Source organism: Saimiri boliviensis, chromosome Y (genome assembly GCF_048565385.1).
Source record: "Saimiri boliviensis isolate mSaiBol1 chromosome Y, mSaiBol1.pri, whole genome shotgun sequence".
Classification (NCBI taxonomy): domain Eukaryota; kingdom Metazoa; phylum Chordata; class Mammalia; order Primates; family Cebidae; genus Saimiri; species Saimiri boliviensis.
The window spans coordinates 18,978,857-18,996,138 of NC_133471.1; the positions used below are offsets into that span (position 1 = coordinate 18,978,857).

The window sequence follows — 17,282 nt, forward strand, 5'->3', positions numbered from 1 at the left end:
TACTTCTGTCCATGTTGTTGAGATCATAGGATTTTTTTTTAAGGCTGCATAATACTGTGTATACATATCACATTTTTAAATCTGTTCAGCTATTAATGAAAATAGTTTGTTTCTCTGTTGTGATTAATGTGGCAATAAAGATTGCACTGCAGATATCTCTTTAATGTACTGATTTCCTTTCTTCTGTATAAATACCTGTTAGGGATATTGATGGCTAATAATGGACTTCTATTTTCAGTTTAATGAGAGATCTCTGTATTATTTTTCATAAACTATATGCTAACCTACATTGCCAACAGCAGGGTACACATGCTAAATTTTCTCTATATGCTTTTCTTATTTTCTGCACATACATTTATTATTTTTGTTTTTTGATAATAGACATTCTGACTGTGATGAGAGTATATCTCATTGTGATTTAGATTTGGATTTCCCTGATGATTGCTAATGTTGACAATTTTTTTCATGTATCTGGCCATATGTATGTTCTCTTTTGAGTTACATCTATTCAGATTCTGTACCTATATGTTAATGGAATTATTTATATTTTTACTGTTGTGTTGATTGAATTTCTTATATGTCCTTAATTTTAGTTTCTTGAAAGATGAATAATTTGTCAATATTTAATCCCATTTTATGTGTTGTCTCTCCCTCCTGTTAATAATTAAATTTGCAGTGAAGAAGCTTTTTAGTTTAATATGGTTTCATTTATTTTTTGTTTTGTAGACTGTGCTTTTGAAATCTTATCTGTAAAATATTTTCCTCGATGAATGCCCTGAAGTATTTTCCTCGTATCGTCATCTAGTTATTTCATAGTTTTAAGCCTTGCATTTAAGTTTTTAATGCATGTTGACTTAGTTTCTGTAAATAGTAAAATTTAGAGGTATTACTTTATGCTTATTCATATGTGTATACGATTTTTTCTGAACCACTTATTAAAGAGGGTGTCCTTTCCTCTGTGAAATCAGTGAACTACGAATATGTTTTATTGCATTATCTGTCATTTTTGTGCCAGTATCACACTATTTTGATTATTATAGCTTTGAAATATATGTAGAAGTCAAGTAGTGTGAAGCTTACTATTTTGCTCTTGTACTTAGTATTGCTTTGAATATTTGGGGTATTTTGTAGCCCAATAAAAATATAATTGCTTTTTCTATTTCTATGAGAAATGTTATTGGTATTTTTATAGGGATTGTATAAAATCTGTAGACTGTTTTGTGATATATGGACACTTTAATAATATAAATTTCTTGATCAGAAGATGTCGTTCCATTTGTTTGTGTGCGTGTGTGTGTGTGTGCGTGTGCACGCGTGTATGTGCACTTTTCAATTTCTTTAGAAAATGCTTTCCAGACTTCCATCTAGAGATGTTTATATTCTAAGTTAAATTTATCTCTAAGTATTTTTGATAGCTATTATAAATGGGATTGATTTTCAATTGATTTTTTAGATAGTTTATTAATGATATACAGGAATTATTACTGGTTTATGTATGTTGATTTTGTAACTTTCAATTTCAGTAAATTTATTTATCAGTTCTAAGAGGTTTTTCATATAGTCTTTAAGTTTTTTTTTTCTTTACGTGTAACATCATATCATCTGAAAAAAGGAAAATATTAAGATGTCTCTTTACTAATATGAATGTCTTTTCTATCTTTCACTTGCCTTGTTGTCCTGGCTAAAACTTCTTGTAATACATAGAACATGTATAAAAAATGTGAGCATCTTTGTCTTATTCCAGGTTTGAGAGGAAAGGCTTGTAGTTTTTCACCATTCAGCATATTAGTGGTGGGTTATATTGAGATCTGTTCCTATGCCTAATTTGTTGAACATAATGGCATGTTCAATATTATATATGCTTTTTCTGAATCTATTGACTTGAAAATATGCTTCATGTTCTGCATTCTGCTGGTGTGATGTATCACATGTATTGACTTGGGTGTGTTAAAACATTCTTCCCTATGTAGAATAAAATAGACTTATTCATGGTGTATCATCTTTTTAACGTGTTGGCAAATTTGGTTTGCTAAATTATGTTGAAAACTTTTGCATTGTGGCTTATTAGGGACAAGTTTTAGTTTTTAGTTGTGGTAAATTATGGTATTGTTGTCTTCACAGAATGAGCCAGGAAAAATTCTCATCGCTTCAAATTTTCAGAATACTTAAAAAGAAATTGGTTTTAATTTTTCACTGTAAGTTTGGTAGAATTTAGCAGTAAAGCCATCCACTTCTGAAATTTTCTTAGTTTACAGGCATTTTGTCATTGATGTCATCTCATTACTTACTGTTGGTCTGTTAATATTTTTGATTTCTCTTTTGTTAATCTTGGTAGGTTTTATGTGTCTAAGATGATATTCATTTGCACTAGGTTTTGCTATGTTCAGTCTGGACCTGAACATTTTTTGGTTGGTAGACTATTGATTGCTACCTCAACTTCAGCCCTTGTATTTGGGCTACTCAGGGTTTCAACTTCCTCCAGGTTTAGTCTTGGTAGAGTACAAGTGTCCAGGAATTTATTCATTACTACAAACATCTCTATGCACATAAACTGGTCTTTATATTGGTAATTTATATTTCTGTGGTAGTTTATATTTCTGATGGTAGTTTATATTTCTGTGGGATCAGTGGTGATATCCCCTTTATCTCTTTTTATTGCATCTATTTGAATTCTTCTCTCTTTTCTTTTTTTAAATCTGGCTAGCAGTCTGTTTATTTTGTTAATCTTTTAAAAACCAGCTCCTGGATTTGTTGATTTTTTTGAAGGGTTTTCTGTGTCTTTGTCTCCTTCAGTTTGCCTCTGATCTTAGTTATTTCTTGTCTTCTGCTAGCTTTTGAGGTTTTTTTTTTTGTTTTTTTTTTTTTTTTTCTTCCTCCTCTAGCTCTTTCAATTTTGAAACTAGGGTGTCAATTTTAGATCTTTCCTTGTTTCTCATGTGAGCATTTATTGCTATTAATTTCCCTCTCAACATTTCTTTAAAAGTGTCCCAGAGATTCTAGTAAGTTGTGTCTTCATTCTAATTCATTTCGAAGAACATCTCTATTTCTGCCTTCCTTTCATTGTTTAACTAGTTGACATGCAAAAGCAAGTTGTTCAGTTTCCAAGTGCTTGTGTGGATTGAGCATGTATCTTAATCCTGAGTTCTAATCTGATTGTGCTGTGGTCTGATAGACTGTTATGTTCTTTTGCATTTTCTGAGAAGTAATTTGCTTCCAAATATGTGGTCAATTTTAGAGTAAGTGTGATGTAGTGCTGAGAAAAATGTATATTCTGTGGATTTGGGGTAGAGCATTCTGTCAATATCTGTTAGGTCAATATGGTCCAGCTCTGCATTCAAGTTCTGGATGTCCTTGTTAATTTTCTGTCTCATTAATTTGTTTAATATTGACAGTGGAGTATTGAAGTCTCCCACTACTGTTTTGTGGGCATTTAAATAACATTTTAGGTCATTGAGAACTTGCTTTATTTATCTGGATGCTTCTGTGTTCGGTGCATATGTACTTAAGACAGTTAGCTCTTCTTTTTTTTTTTTTTTTTTTTTTTTTTTTTTTGAGATGGAGTTTCGCTCTTGTTACCCAGGCTGGAGTGCAATGGCGCGATCTCGGCTCACCGCAGCCTACGCCTCCTGGGTTCAGGCAATTCTCCTGCCTCAGCCTCCTGAGTAGCTGGGATTACAGGCATGTGCCACCATGCCCAGCTATTTTTTTTTTTTTTTTTTTTTTTTTTGTATTTTTAGTAGAGACGGGGTTTCACCATGTTGACCAGGATGGTCTCGATTTCTCGACCTCGTGATCCACCTGCCTTGGCCTCCCAAAGTGCTGGGATTACAGGCTTGAGCCACCGCGCCCGGCCAGTTAGCTCTTCTTGTTGGATTGATACTTTTACCATTATGTAATACCCTTCTTTGTCTCTTTTGATCTTTGCTGGTCTGAATTTCATTTTAATCAGAGACTAGGATTGCAACCCCTGCTTTTCTTTTTTCTCCATTTGCTTGATAAATCTACTTCCATGTCTTTACTTTGAGTCTACGTGTGTCTTTGCATGTGAGATGCGTTTCCTGAATACAGCACACCAATGGATTTTGACTTTTTATACAGTTTACCAGTCTGTGTCTTTCGATTGGGTCATTTAGGCCATTTATAGTCAGCATGAATTTCATCCTGCTATGTTGTTACTGGCTGGTTTTCTTGCCCATTAGTTGACTTATTTTCTTCATTGCATTTTTACTCTTTGCCATTTGGCATGATTTTGCACTGGCTGGTATTTGTTCCTTTCTGTGCTTATTGTTTCTTTCAGGAACTCTTGTAGAGCAGGTCTGGTGGTGATGAAATCTCTCAGTAGTTGCTTGTCCATAAAGAATTTCATTTCTCCTTCACTTAAGAAGCTATGTATGGCTGGATATGAGATTTTTGGTTGACAGTTCTTTTTTTAAGGATGTTGAATATTGGTCCCCACTCTCTCTGGCTTGTAGGTTTTCTGCTGAGAGATCTGCTGTCAGCGTGATTGGCTTCCCTCTGTGGGTGACCTGACCTTTCTCTCTGGCTGCCCTTAGCATTTTTTCCTTCGTTTCTACACTGGTGAATCTGGGTATTGTGTGCCTTCTGGTTGCTCTTCTTGAGAAATACCTTTGCGGAGTTCTCTGTTTTTCTTGGATTTGAAAGTTGGACTGTCTTGCTAGGCTTGGGAAGTTCTCCTGGATAATATCCTGGAGCATGTTTTCCAGCTTGGATTCATTCTTCCTGTCATATGCATGTACACTGATCAAGCATAGATTAGGTCTTTTAACATAATCCTATATTTCTTAGATGTTTTGTTAGTTTCTTTTCACTCTTTTTTTCTTTTGTCTTGACTTCTTTTTTTATTTCATTGAGTCGATCTTCAATCTCTGATATCCTTCCTTCTGCTTGACTGATTTGGCTATTAAAACTTGTGTTTGCTTCACCTAATTCTTGTGCTGTGTTATTCATCTCCATCGGGTCATTTATGTTCTTCTCTAAGTTGGTTATTCTAGTTAGCATTTTGTCTGACCTTTTTTCAAGATATTTGGTTTCTTGGTTTTGAGTTAGAATGTGTTCTTTTAGCTCAGAAAAGTTTATTGTCCACCTTCTGAGGCTGTTTCTGTCAATTCTTCACACTCTTTCTTGGTCATGTTGTGTTTCCATGTTGTTGAGGAGTTGTGATCCCTTGAAGGAGAAGTGCTCTGTTCTTTGATAGTTTCATCTTATTTTGCACTGTTTTTTCCCCATTCTTGTGGATTTACTTGGCTGTGATCTCAGGGAGGCTGTTTGATGAAGTTGCTTGTCTTCCTGTCTAGGCACTACTGGGTTTCTAGGGACTCCCTCAGGTTGCTAGGTAAGCTTCCTGTGTCTTTTTTGTTTATACTGGAAGATTAGGTCCACCATTTTCCCTGGCCTGGAGGAGGAACTGGGTGGCCAAGAACACTGTCTTCTGCTATCTAGGCTTCCTGTGTTTTTTTTTTTTGTTAAAACAAGAAGCCTAGTCCCATCCCTTTAATGGTTCATTGTGTCTTTTCTCCACAGGGCTGGATCATTCAGGGTACAGTTCAGACTGAGGCACTGGCTTTGTAACCCACTAGAGTTACTGCTTCAGCCCCTTGGGGTTGATGGGGGAGGGTAGGGACCCACCCAACCTCACTGCCTGTCTCGCCACTTTCACCTCCCTCTCTCTCTGGGTAGTGGGAGGGGGCAAGAGCTTGGTCCGCAGGCTCTCCTAGCTGGCTTATGGGCTTCAGCATTTGCTTAGATCTGTGCATCAATCCAGAAAACTGTCTTGGATTACTATTCAACTCTGTGCTTTTATTTCCCTGTACTTGACTGGCTAAGATCCCCATTCTGTGTATTGCTGAGGCTTCAGGGGAAGTGCTGTATCTGGACTGGGGTGCCAAAGGGGGAGCCTCCAACTCGCCAGTCAGATGCACATTCTGAGTGAAGTTACACACCTCCCCACCTCAGTCTTCCCTGTCTGGAATTTCCTCACTGTCAGTCCAGACCCATTAAAATGCACCTGGTACCTTGGTTGGAGCTAGGAGATCTCTGGATCTCTGTGTCTCTGACTGGGTGTTCTGCACCAGGGTTTTGTCTATTTGTCCATCTTTACTCCTCTTCAAGTTCAGAATTTAAAAATTCTCCTTGACCTAGTCTATTTTTGAAGCACTTGATGGTATTTTAAATTTTCATTCAAAATTTTTAGTTCTAGAGTTTCTGTTTAGTTCTTTTAATGCTACATAACTCTGTTAAATTTCTCTTTCAGTTAATGAAATATTTTTCTTATATTTTTTATTATAAGTATTCTTCTATGTCTCACTGAATCTCCTTATTATTTTAAATTCTTTTTTCAGCATTTTATAGATTTTTTCCTATTAGAATCTGCTCATGGAGAATCATTTTTTTTTTGGAGGTATCAAGTTTTCTTAATTTGTTCCCCTTTTTTTTAATAAGCTTATTCGTTTACTCTGAATAAGGAACATAACTGTTCAATAGTAAAGTAAGCAGATTTACACTCACTATTATTGCATGAATAGAAATAGCCATATGCATAATTGTTTTTATGTTATCTTAGATCACTGCAAAATAGCACAATAGAGCAGAGATTTAGAGATACAAAGTTAATGAAGACATTTAACATTGCCAAGACTTTAAAAGATAATTGCAATCATATAGCAAACATAAACAAATAAAAATAAAAAGTCAGTTTCTAACTTTTACCTTCATCAGGAAGGTGAAGAATCATGTTATGTGTCAGAAATCCTTGCAACAAAGATACTCTTCTAATAATTCATCAAATTCTCAGTCAGATTGATGGGGAGCACATTCTAGTGAATGATATATTGTATTTGGCTTTATTGTAGAATGAATACGATAAGCATTACTTGAATATTTTTGCTTTTTTCACCCTCCGTTTTTCAAAGTTCTTTAGTCCTGGTTGTCTTTTGGTAATGTCTAAATCAGTTTCCAAGTGTGTGACATTTCTATTTTATTTTATTTCATTTCATTTCATTTTATATTTATTGCACTTTAGGTTTAGGGGTACATCTGAAGAACATGCAAGATTGTTGCATAGGTACAACGTGGCAGTGTGATTTGCCTCCTTCCTCCCCTTCACATATATCTGGCATTTCTCCCTATACTATCTCTCCCCAACTCCCCACCCTCCATGGTCTCTCCCCCATTTTGCCACAACAGACCCCAGTGTGTAGTGCTCCCCTCCCTGTGTCCATGTGTTCTCTTTGTTCAACACCTGCCAATGAGTGAGAAAATTCAGTGTTTGATTTTCTACTCTTGTGTCAGTTTGCTGAGAATGATTGTTTCCAGTTTCATCTATGTCCCTACAAAGAACACGAATTCATCATTTTTGATGGCTGCACAATATTCCATGGTGCATATGTGCCACATTATTCCTGTCCAGTCTATCATCAATGGGCATTTGGGTTGGTTCCAGGTCTTTGCTATTGTAAACAGTGCTGCCATGAACATTCGTGGGCATGTGCCCTAATAGTAGAAGGATTTATAATCCTCTGGATATATACCCAATAATGAGATTTCTGGGTCAAATGGAATTTCTATTTCTGGGTCTGTGAGGAATCACCACATTGTTCTCCACAATCGTTGAACTAATTTACACGCCCACCAACAGTGTAAAAGTGTTCCTACTTCTCCACATCTGCTTCAGCATCTGTTGTCTCTAGATTTTTTAATAACCACCATTCTAACTGGTGTGAGATATCTCAATTTAGTTTTGATTTGCATTTCTGTTCTCTCCTTTCTGAGGTGACTCTTTGAATATATGGGGCTCAGGGAACTGCTTGAGGAGACTGTCTGCCCTTTATTGGAGCTCAAGTGCTGAGCTGTGAGCTCCGTTGTTTATTCAGAGTTGCTGGGCAGGTACGTTTAGTTCTGCTGCAGCGGAACTCATAAACTCCCTTTTTATTTCCCCAGGTGCTCTGTCTTAAGGAGTTAGGACTTTATTTATGAGTTTCCATTGTGCTTCTGCCTTTTTTTTTTTTTTTTTTTTTTCCCCCAGGGCTGCTCTGCCCAGCAAAGAGACAACCTGGTCACTGTCTGCCTGCAGAGGCTTTGCTGAGCTGCTGTGGCCTCCACCCGGCTGCCGTGTGATCTTCCCTGCAGTACTGTTTATATGGGTGTAGTTAGAACTGCCTCAGCAATGGTGGCCCACATATTTAATGGCGGACCCTCTCTGTTGTGGCAGGTTGCCTCAGCAATGGTGGGTTGCCTTGGCAATGGCGGGCTGCCTCAGCAATGGCTGACTCCCTCCATAGTGGCAGTGTGTCTCAGTAATGGCGGATGTCCGTCATCCACAGAGCTGGATCATCCCAGGTGCAGCTGTGCCTGCTGTGAAACTCCCAATCCAGAGCATTTTCAATTACTGCTTTTTGTGTGTGTTGGGGGGTGGGGTGCGTAGGTGGGACCAGCTGAGCCTGATCACTTGGTTCCCTGACTCAGAGTATTTTTTTTTTTTTTTTTTTAATTGAACAGTGAACTCTCTTCCAGGTGTTCCAGTCATCTGTTGAAAAGGTGCTGGGATCTGTGTGATTTTCCGGCCAGCGACTCACTGCACTGGCTTAAACTGACATTCGTGGCTTTTTTTGCCCACCAATCTCCTGGCCTGGCTCCTTGTGTCAGTTCCCTTTTAAGTCAGATGAATGGCCTTCCCGAGGCTCCAATTGCCAGCTACGAGGGCACCCAGACCAGTGTATTTTGTATGGAGAACTGCTGCACCAGGACAATGGCAAAGTAGCCATGTGGGCCAAAACAGCCACGCTGGCAACCCATGTAGCTTCTCCTCCTGGGAACCAGGTCATCTGTGTGACATTTCTAAACTGAGCCACAGCTGTACTCCAGATGGCCATTTTGTTTTCTGCCAAATAAAGGTCTTCCTCAAAAGCTGTATTTCAGATTCTTCTTGAAGTGTTAGCTGAGATTAATATTCTTTGTCTCAATTGGCTACCAGAAAATATTCTAGATTCTGCATGTAGTTTTTCTCATTTGTTATTTGACTCCTCGGGAGTTCAATTTCAGAATAAGAAGAATCGAACTCATTCTCTATCATTTCTATTTCCTGATCTTTAGCAACAAGCTATTGATTAAGAAGTTCTTTGCTTGAGTCAAGTTTAATATAGAGTTCCCTAGTAAAAGACAAATCTGCCAGCCTGGACACTTTTTAAAACTGAATCTTCTGAAGCTGTCTTCTATTTTTACTTCAGGCTTATGTAAGGTAGAAATTCTGGAAAATAAAATAAACAAACAAACAAAAACGAAAGGTAGAAATTTTGAGAATTGTAAGACCTTTCTTCATTTAAATGTTGTTCCACCTCTCTGTTAAGGCAATCTCCTTCTTCTTTTAATCTGTTACCCTCTGCCTAGGCAGTAATAAATTCCAATTTGAGGGCATTGTTATTAGCTTCTGATTAACAGACTTTACTTTCCCAGTTTCCAGCGTCTTCATGGACTTTTCAAAGTTGTTCCATCATTTGCTGTTCCTCAAATTCTTCAGGCTTTAATAAAGTCTTCAGTTTGTTAACTCCAAATTAGTATCTTGAACTTATTGTTTTATGTCATTAAGTTCATAATAAGGGCAATTCAATTTATTGGACAGTGCCTTATTTTATTGTTTAGCTATAGAAAACTGTTCTTGGAGATTGTCGTTGTCATGAGCCAAGATATTTCTTTCCTTGGGGACCTGGGCCACATCATCATTTGTCTTATCCAATTGCCAACACATTCTGGAAATGTCTTATTCACACATAGTTAGGGCCTCAGTGGACTATCTTGAGGCCTACTCCATCTAAGTAATGATGCTCTTCATGCCTGAAATGGCCTTTTATTAATTGCCAAACACTCTCCAAAGGAGAGGGTTAAAATAACATTAATTTTGTATGTATAAATTTGATTCTGCCATTTTGTTACTAACTGGTTATTTTGTACATTAGTTGATGCAGTTACTTCATTGCATTGTTGATCTTTATCATTTGGTACATTTTTGCAGTGGCTGCTATGTTTAGTTTCTTTCTATGTTTAGTGCTTCTTTTAGGAGATCTTGTAATGCAGGTCTGGTGATGACAAAATCTCTCAGCATTTGCTTGTTTGTAAATAATTTTATTTCTCCTTCACTCAAGAAGATTAGTTTGGCTAGGTTTAAAATTCTGGGTTGAAACTTCATTTCTTTAAGGATATTCAATATTGGCCCTCACTCTCTTCTGGTTTGTAGAATTTCTGCCAAGAGATCTGCTGTGAATCTCCCATGCTTCCTTTTGTGGGTGACCCAACATTTTCTCTGACTGCCCTTAGCATTTTTTTTTCTTCATTTTAACCCTGATAAATCTGAGAATTATGTGCCTTGGAGTTGCTATTCTTGAGGAATATCATTGTAGTGTATTCTGTATTTCCTTGATGTAAATGTTGGCCTGCCTTGCTAGATTGCAGTTCTCCTGGATAATATCCTAAAATGTGTTTTCCAGCTTGAATTCATTCTTCTCATCACATTGAGGTACACCAATCAAATGTAGGTCTTTTCACATAATCCCATGTTTCGTGGAGGGTTTGTTCATTCCTTTTCACTCTTTTTGCTCTAATCTTGTCTTCTCATTTTATTTCATTGAGTTGATTTTCAATCTCTGATATCCTTTCTTCCACTTGATTGATTTGGCTATTGAAACTTGTATATGCTTTACAAAGTTCTCATGCTGTGTTTTTCAGCTCAATCAAGTCATTTATGTTCTTTGCTTAACACTATTCTAGTTAGCATTTCATCTAATCTTTTTCAAGAATTTTAGTTTCTTCCCATTGGATTAGAACATGTTTGTTTAGCTCAGAGAAGTTTGTTATTACCCACATTCTGAAGCCTTCTTCTATCAATTTGTCAAACTCATTCTCTCTCCTGCTTTGTTCCCTTGCTGGTTTGGAGTTGTGATCCCTTGGAGTAGGGTAGATATTCTTGTCTTTGATGACGTCATTTATTTGTGCTGGTTTCTTCCCAACTTTGTAGATTTATCTACCTTTGATCTTTAAAGTTGATAATTTCAGTTGAGCTCTCTGAGTGGACTTTCTTTCTGTGGATATTGAAGCTATTTCTTTTTGTTTTCTAGTTTTCCTTTTAAGAGTCAGGCCCCTCTGATGTAGGACTGCTGGTAGTCCACTCTATGCTTTGCTTGCCTGGGAATCACCTGTGAGGACAGTGAAGCAATGAGGATTGCTGCCTGGTTTATCTTCTGGTAGCTTATTCCAGAAGGGTACCTGCCAAGTGACAGCCATAACTCTCCTGTATGAGGATTTTTTTGTGTTTCTCTCTCTCTCTCTCTCTCTCTCTCTCTCTCTCTCTCTCTCTCTCTGTGTGTGTGTGTGTGTGTGTGTGTGTGTGTGTGTGATTCAGGGGTCAGGGAATCACTTCAGGAGGCAGTCTGTCCCTTGTCTGACAGCAGAGGTGCCACTGGGCTGTCTCAGATTCAGCCTGGCTGCTGTGTAGGCTTCCTCTGGCTTTTGTTTACACAGATGAGATTAGACTCACATTTGCAATGGTGAAACCTTTCCCATCACCAAACTCAATTGTCCTAGGTTAAGCTCAAACTCCTGTGTTGACTGTGAAATTCTCAAGCAAGTGGGCTTCAGTTTGCTGGTCTTTGTGGGAATGGAGACTGCCAAGCCTTATCACTTGTATACCTGCTTTCAGCTCTCTCTCTTTCTAGAGAGTGGGAAGATCCAAGTGCTCTTGGTGCTAGTCAAAACTTCCACTCAGATCTATACTGACAACTTGGGGTGCCAGGCCAGCCAGAACTGTCATTCAGATCTGTGTTGGTAACTCCTTGTGCTTTTCAGACCAGCAGTGTTCTCCTGGACTGGGGGTCACAGAGGCCATGGGAGAAGCACAGTATCTGAATCAGAGTGCTGAGGGGTAAAGTCCCCAGTCCTCAAGCCAGTTACACTTCCTGGTTGGGGCAGTGCCCTGCCCTGTCTCAGTTCACCCTCCTTGGGCTATACACAATATCTAACCAATCCACTGAAATTAATCTGGTACCTTGGTTGGAAATGCAGAGATCAATCACCTTCTGCTTCTCTTTCATTGAGAAGTGTGCTCTGGAGTTGTTCATATTTGGCCATCTTGGTAAAAGTCTTGTTCTTTGATTTTTGTCTGCCAATTTGGTATCAATTTCCCTTCTTGCTAGTAATGTCATTTTCTGTTTCCACAGAGCTTATGCTTTCCTTAATCAAAGTAATATCTGACATTGCTCCATATATTCATCATTAAGATTATGACCTTTTCACTACAGTTCATCTATCCTTTGTTCCATGTGAGCCTTCTCATTAAATGCTATTTCCTGAGAAATCTTTAGCCTTTCCTTTAGACTATCTTGTTCTGTGACCATTCTTTGTAAATCAGTGAAGGCTACATCTCTTTCAGTCTCTACTTGCCAGAGCATAGGATGGGCCAATATTAACTTATGACTCTTACAGCTTTACATCAGTTATTAAAGTTGGGCAGTTTCTTCCAGTGCCTGTTTATAAAAAGAGGCTTTTTTCTCTCTCAGATGTAAGAACCTTAACAGTATCCTGGATTTCTGGCACTCATATTTTTCCAACATGCATTTAAGTTCTTCACAATCTCTTCTGGTCTTCAGGAGTTCTACATCACAGTTTGCACTTTGGCCAGTTGGTGGTGGGTGTCTTGGACTTTTAGACCTTCTTAGCATCTTTCTCAAAATTTGAGCTTCACTCTTATAGTGATCTCTGACTGCTTTCAAAATTTGTAAATTTTTTTCTTGTGTCCTTACATTGATAGCTGTACACGTGATGTAACAGTTATATCTTCCAAATGTACAGTCATCTTTTATAGAAAAAACTTTTGCTTTAGATATATCTACAGTGTTTGTTTATTTGGTGCTTTAGCTTTCATTCTAAGTGTGTGCAGTAATGTATTCTCCATATGATTTATCTATAATCAGTATCATTGGTGTCTGAATTTCTCATTGAGTTAGGCTATGGTCGTTTGTGAAGCCTGTGGTAAAACTTTGCTGGGGAGGGAACACCAGGCAAGTTGGTCCTTGGGCCCCAGTTGTGGCAGCAGTGATATAGGCATGCCTGTCCTGGAACCCCTGCGTGGTGTACATGGGCATCAGTTTTTGTTGGGATTAACATATTCAATCCATAAGTCTTCAGGTGGCTTGATTGGATTTGAGGAGTGGCAGGAGTTTGGCATGGCTCAACCCTTGGGTTCTCATGTGTCTTGTAATGCTGTTGGCAGTTCTGAAAGGCCAGTTCTCAAACCTCTACATAGGATATATGGGGGAAAAAGTTGATGGACATTGTTGGTGGTAGTGAGATCATGCTGGGAAGACTTATTCTCAGGCCTCCAAAAGGTTTCTGGCAGACAAATGGAAGGGGTCCTTTCCCAGACACTCAGCATGCTGTGTGCAGGCACCAGCATGCTGCATGAGATCATTCTTACACCCTCAGAAGGCATAAACAGGCACTGGTGACTGTGGGTGGCTGATCCTCTTTTTTAACGTTATTGGTGCCCATGGTTAGCAGTGGGGCTGCCTGCAGCAGGTAGGATAGTTTGATCTCCAGATTCTTCCGGTTGTAGGCATTGATGACATCAGTGGACAGGTGAGTCTGACTTGTCCAGTAGTGCACATGAGTGCTGGCTGTGACAACTGGGCAGATTATTCCTAGGTCACTGAACAGCACATTCAGTTGGTAACATGTAGGAATTCACTGAAGATGGTGGCAAAAGTATTAAGATAAAAACTGGAAAAAGCTATGTTTTAAACCCTTTTAAAAAGCCTAAGGTTTTTTGTTTTGTTTTGGTTTGGTTTTTTTTCATAATTTTAGTAAAAGTTTCAACTAAAAACAGCATAAATCCTCTTTACACTTAGTTAATAAAACAAATAGCTAGGATAGGTAAAATAATTTACCTAATAACTTGTTTACTCATGTAGTCTTAAAAGCAACTTTTGAGCCAGTTGGCCTTCTTAGGGTCGGGGAGGATGTTAACCAGAAATATCATCAACTAATGGTATTTACTTTAGACATCAAAACTTACAAGTGTCTGAACTTAAAGCCTCTGTTATTAAATCTATAGTAAATAAGTAAAACAAAACAAAAAAAAGATAACTAGTGAATGTCATATAACTATAATCTTTCTCTAACAGTTACTCAAGATCCTTTGGCCTGCTTATTCAGTATATTCTATATGTGAGTACATTTATTCATCTGTCTTACAACTCAGGTCTGTAAAACATATCCTGAAAATAACAGTTTATATGATGTATCTACTCTTAGACCCTAGAATGGACCAGTCCCTCATCCCCAGATGGGACAGTCCCCAGTCCCTCTTAAGGCGTGTGAGGTGTGAATAGTAACTCTTGCTGGAGTTGGCTTGTTGTCAGTTCATGGTCGCAGGAAGGTGTGGTCTTAGGTTGAAATCAAGTAGGCCAATCTCCAGTTCCTCTTAAGGTGTGTGCAGGTACATGGCAGGACACACTGGAATGAGTGGGGTTGCTGTTAAAAATAGTGGCCTTAGGAACATGGCTCTCTTGTTCTTGGAATGTGTGCTGTGGCTCAGTTTGTCTCTGGCAGAAGCCTTCCTGGTACATTGTACTGCCTGTCTAGCTTGTAGGTGCATGTGGAAGGGATGTCAGTGGGCTCCAGGGATGTGGAAGTTCAGGAACTGTTGGAACCTTGGTACAATGCATGGTGGTGAGAAATGGGCTCTCAATGAATCTTAGTGGATATGGGTAATCCTGTGTGAAACTCCCTCTCTGGAGCTGTGCTTTGTACCCAGGCAGTTCCCTCTTCTAATCTGTGGCCCTTAAAGTTGAGGGGATCTCCTGTGTTTAGAATTACAGAAGTACACAGTGGGAATGTGGACCCCTGGGAATCTCTTGCTTACCTTTTGTCCACATTGCAGTTTCTCCAACTGCAAGCAAATTCTGGTCAGTCAGGCTGCTTTACTGCTCTTTCTTTTTGTGGTTCAGAGGTTACCTGTCACTGTCCTACTGAATTCCATTGTTTTCTCTTGAATACTTTATACATATGGGTATCTGCTGTCTTATTTGTCCTTCTTCATAGAGAATGATATACTTGGTGCCTCCAGTTAGCCATCTTGAAGCCCCCTTCCTCCTCATCTATTCTTGTACACTCTTTGTTAGAATTTTAATCAAGAAGTCTTTCTCTCTCTCTCTCTCTGTCTCTCTCTCTCTTTCTGTGTGTGTGTATGTATGTGTGTGTTTTGATGGTTTGAATATTTCTGTCTGCCAACATTCATGTAAAAAGCACAATTTCCCTAGCATTAAATACATTATGAAGATGAAGTCTTAGTGGCTTCATAAGAGAAGAAGAGATGTAACCCAGCACACTTGCCTTCCTTGTCGTCTAATGTCCTGTGACATTTTAGGACTATGTAGAGTCTACATCAGCAAAAAAATACCCTCGTCAGATGCAGACTCTCAATCTTGGACTTCCCAGCTTCTAAAAATATAAGAAATAAATTAATTTTGTTAAAAAATAAGTTATTCTGTCTCAGGTATTAAGTTATAGTAACAGAAAATAAATGAGGACAGGTGTTAATTAAATGTGTTTTAAGTTCTAATTATTCACTGCTCATACAAATTGAGTATTCCTTATACAAAATGTTTGAGACTATCTCTCTATGGTGACTGTTCACAGCAAAACATTCTGCTTAGCCTTGTACTGAAACCATTGCAACTGATATCAAAATCAGATGAGATATTACAGGGAGGGTAATTGGGTGCAGCTTGCCTCCTTCTTTGAATAAAAGCTGTTTGCTGACCTTAAAAAAAAATGTTTGAGACCAGAAGTGTTTGAGATTTCAGTGGCTTTTATTTGGATTGGAATATTTGCTTATACTTAACCAATTGAATACCCATAATTCAAAGGTAAAATAAGAAATGCACCAATGAGTATTTCCTTTTAGTGTTGTGTTGGTTCTTAGTAAGTCAGATTTTGATGCATTCTGGATTTCATATTTTAGCTTAGTGATGTTTCATCTGCATGTAATATAAAATAATTAACTTTTATATAACTTTGTACTCTGTAATGTTCTATGATTATTTAGTTATAGTGGTTTATTGTGATTGTTTACTTTTCTTTGAGATTTTAACTTCATCTATGAACATTATCTATGTTAGATATGATAGTTTTATTTCTTCCTTTCTTCCTTCCCAGTCTGTGTACCTCTTATTTTCCTTCCTTGTCTTCATTAGCTGGGATTTCTACTGTGATGTCCAGGAGGAGTGGTAAGAGACAATATTATTTTTTTTTCTTCTTGATCTTAGCAGGAAAGCTTTCAGTTTCTCACCATTATGTAAGTATTTTATTAGTTGTAAATTTCTTATAGATGTTATTTCTCAAGTTGAAGAACTTACCCCTCTAGTCCTAGTTTGCTAGAGTTTTACTGTTATGAATAGATTCTAAAATTATCAAATGCTTTTTCTGTTTCTACTGAAATCATCATTTAAAAAATACACATTGCTATGATTTTTAAATGTGGAATCAGCTTTGCATGCCTGGAATCCATCCAATTTTGATAACATGTTCAATAGTTGTTATATACTCCTTGAATCCAGTCACTAAGTAGTAGAAGATTCTTGCATCTATGTACATCAGTATACTGTTTCATTTGCTCATAATGGCTCTTTGAATTTGGTATTAGAGTAACATGAATTAGGAAATATTCTCTCTTCTACTTTATAAAAGGAACTGTAAAAAAATGGCATGTTTTAAAAAATACATCCAGTTTTAAAACTCAAGAATCGCCTCCTTGTCAACAGGAATGCATACAGAGTTTAATGATGTATAATGCATACAAAATTTCAGCTTTGCAAGGAAAATAATTCTAAAAATTGATTACACATAATAATGTACTTATACAATTAAAAATGACTAGCATAATAAATCTTATATTACATATATTTTGTCACATTATTTTTTAAAAAGAATATTTTTCTTTTTGTCTTCCCCAAATATTTTTGTTCACTTCTTGCCTTTATATTCTCTTTCATTTTATTAAAGTTTGTTATAATTCTTCTGTCTTACCTTTAAAAGATAAGTGCTCAAGGAGACTTAAATAATATGTCAGTTATATTTCTAATAAACTGAATTATATATTCCTAATGCATTTAATTAGGTTGATGCTTAGTTTAATACTCAATTTTTTCAAATAATGTTTCAAAATGCTTTGTTAAAACAAATAAGCTAATTCAAATACTCATTTCAACTCTGTTGTTCTA

General features: G+C 37.4%; 2 pseudogenes; both read right to left on the reverse strand.

The window, feature by feature from the left end:
• Positions 1–6,759: 6,759 nt before the first annotated feature.
• On the reverse strand, positions 6,760–12,122 carry LOC141582968 (testis-specific gene 10 protein-like; annotated as a pseudogene).
• A 55-nt stretch (positions 12,123–12,177) lies between these two features.
• LOC141582969 (testis-specific gene 10 protein pseudogene) lies at positions 12,178–12,722 on the reverse strand (annotated as a pseudogene).
• Between the last annotated feature and the right edge of the window lie 4,560 nt (positions 12,723–17,282).